Genomic DNA, 3,157 nt, shown 5'->3' on the forward strand with positions numbered 1-3,157 from the left:
AGTGTATCATTGTAAAACAAAAAAATTCCTTGATAGTGGTAACGTGATGTATTTGTGCTTAAAGAAGTAGGGAGCTAATGTATATAGATGTGAAAGTGGAGTTGTGGTTTGACATAAGTGTTGGGTGTTGAATGGTTATCTTGCAGCCAACATTATAACCGATTAAAGTCTTACTTGATCCTTGACTGAACTAGCTCAATTAGTAGAGTAGTACACTACGGGCAAGCCTATGGTACGTCTTTGGTGGCACATGAATATTATTTCTGAGAGTGAGTGAATTCTTTCTATCTTGAGTTTCTGATTATTTTTAAATTTTATTGTGTGTGGAACTACTCTCTATTGTTGTGTGAGGGCACTTGATTCATGAAGGAAAGATAATATCGTTAACCTCTATGATAGAGTAAGTGAGCGGGGTGTGAAAAAATGCATGGTTCTTGGGAGTCAAATCTTGAGGCAAGGATGTTACAGTATTGTTCTTAATCTGTTTTAAATATTCTTCGTATGATGAGTTATTAGAATTGTTGAAAAAGGTCGTGTCGATATGAAGTGTAGTTTGATTTCTCGAGAACGAGCAATGGTTTAAATATGGAGTGTTGATGGTAGGCTATAATCTCGTATTTTAGTCGCTTATTGCACTCTAATCCGCTGCACTTTATTTGTGCTTGAGCTTTAATTGGTAGTGTTTTGCACTTATTGTGTGTTTTATGCCTTGTAGGAGTGATTCCGAGCTATGTAGATGTTGTGAAGCTAATTCGACCCATTTGGAGCTTTGAAGTCTGAGTAAAAGTCCAAGGGATTAAGTCGGGATCGTGTTTGGGGGTCGAGGACCAAATCTAGACATCAAAAATCAAAGTTTGAACCGTACTCTAAGAAAAATTCACAACTGCGGCGCGTGGTGCGCCGTGGCTGCCCAAATTCCTGTTGCATGTCGATTGTTGAGCTCTCAGGAAATCCCCACTAATGCCCCACATGGTGCATCTCCCCATGCGTCATGCCTGTGTAATTTTTACAGAGCCAATGTCCTATTTCGGCTAGGAGAAGGTGGTTTCGTCTAGGCCCGACCCTACTTGGTATAAATACATGTAAAACGTTCTTTTCTAGACCTTTTTTTGACATACTTTGGACCTAAGGAGGCAAAAGAATAGTTGGAAGAGCAAAAGCACAAGGATTTCATCATTCCTTCCTCACTCAAGACCCGAGTTTGGATTGAATTTATGTTTTCCTATACTTTAATTTTATTTGTGATGAATTACTCCATATCTATGGAGTAGTTCAATTTAGGGTTTGATGAATTTGGTTTATTGATGATTGTTTGTGAATTATAACTCTAGTTTTATGTATTGAATCATTTTTGGATGAATTAATTGTTGCGTCTATATTCACTAGTTCATGTAATCGAGAGAGGCATAACTTGTGATATCTTTGCATTATATTATTGGTTGAGTTCATTAATTCTTCTTAGTAATCGAAAGAGGCTAGTTGTAATCAATGGTTAAACCTAGTTAGGGGATAATCGAGAGAGATGCTCCTAAAGAATGGTCCACTACGAAATCTTGCACACCTTCACAAAGCTTAAATTGGTTCATCTTGCGAGGTTGAGACTTAATCGAGAGAGAAGTTTCTGCTGAATGTTTGAACTAATAATTGGGTGAATTCGAGAGACTCACTTGAACATTAGAAGTGAATTATCTAGAGTTAGATCCGGAACAATTATCTTGCACCTATCCTATCAAAACCCTATCTTCTCCCATTGATAACCTTCTTTGTTTATTCCTTGTTTCAGTTGTCATTAGTCAATAGCTTTAGATTCTTAGTTAATTTTAGTTAGACATCTTATAAATCTCAACTGTTGATCATCTTGGATAGCAACCAAGCTAGAAACTACGAGAATACTATTTAAATCCAATACTTGTGGATACGATATTATACTATACTATATTTGATTAGCGAGCAGAATTTAAGTGTGTATTTTGCACTTGTCAATACACTAGAATCAGAAGTTTGCCATTTCATAGAAATACTTTCACTATTGAGTTTATCCTTAAGCAATTAATTTGAATTGAGGTTATCAGAAACCATTAATCTATTTTAGCTGATGTTGTGTTTAAAGGGGGTGTTGTTCCTTGCCGAGTCACTTTTCCATTCATTTTGTTGTTACTGAGATTCTATATACATTGTGTTGAGTCGTGGGCTATTTGTTGGGGAAATATTGATATCATTGGATCTTTGGAAAGGTAGTAGCCTATGGGCACTTGTGATAATAGTTCATATGTTGTGTTGTTGTGATGATAGCACATGTGAATTATTGTGTGGTTTGGTTGTTGTTATGCGGAGTATAAGGGTGGCATTTTACCGTTGTTGTGATACGGGGCATAAGGGCGGCATTCACTGTTGCTGAATGTAATGAGTGATATGGGTGGCTATTGTGTTAGTGTACGGGTGGAGCGATAAGGGTGGATAATATACGGAGTGATACGGGTGGCTATCAGAGAGATAATTGTGGCTAATGATAATGTCAAGGCGGAGTGATACGGGTGGCTATCAGAGAGATAAGGGTGGCAATGTCAGGGGTGATGTGTGATGGCTTGGGGACATTGTGTTAGTTATTTTCGTGTGATGGTGTGATTTCCCTTGTGTATGTCATACACCATGTGTGACTTGTTTTGTTTCTCCGATGAGCTACTCGATGTCATTGATATTACTTGTTGACTTGTGTTGCAGTAGTACAATCGCACAAGCATACACCGTTGATTCCACTTATACTAGCTCAGGAGTACGAAACTTGATCGTTATTGATCATGCCCATGTGTTCTTGTATTATCCGTTTTCATGTAGCTATTGAGCCTGTGACCATGTCGAGCAGATTGTGATTGTGAGACCGTGACCATGCTGGACGGATTGTGATTATGAGCATGTGACCATGCCGGGCGGATTATGATTGTGAGCCTGTGATCACGCCGGGTGGATTGTGATTGTGAGCCTGTGACCACACCGGGCGGATTGTGAATGTGAGCCTATGATCATACCGAGCGGATTGAGATATTGGCACGTGAGTTGTCCGTGCGATTCTGATTCGAGATGTGGGCACGAGGTGCTGTAAATATATGATGGTGGGTTGATACCCGTGACTTGTGACTAAGAGATGAAGTATTATAGA

This window comes from Nicotiana tomentosiformis, chromosome 1, assembly GCF_000390325.3.
Source record: "Nicotiana tomentosiformis chromosome 1, ASM39032v3, whole genome shotgun sequence".
NCBI classification, from domain to species: Eukaryota; Viridiplantae; Streptophyta; class Magnoliopsida; order Solanales; family Solanaceae; genus Nicotiana; species Nicotiana tomentosiformis.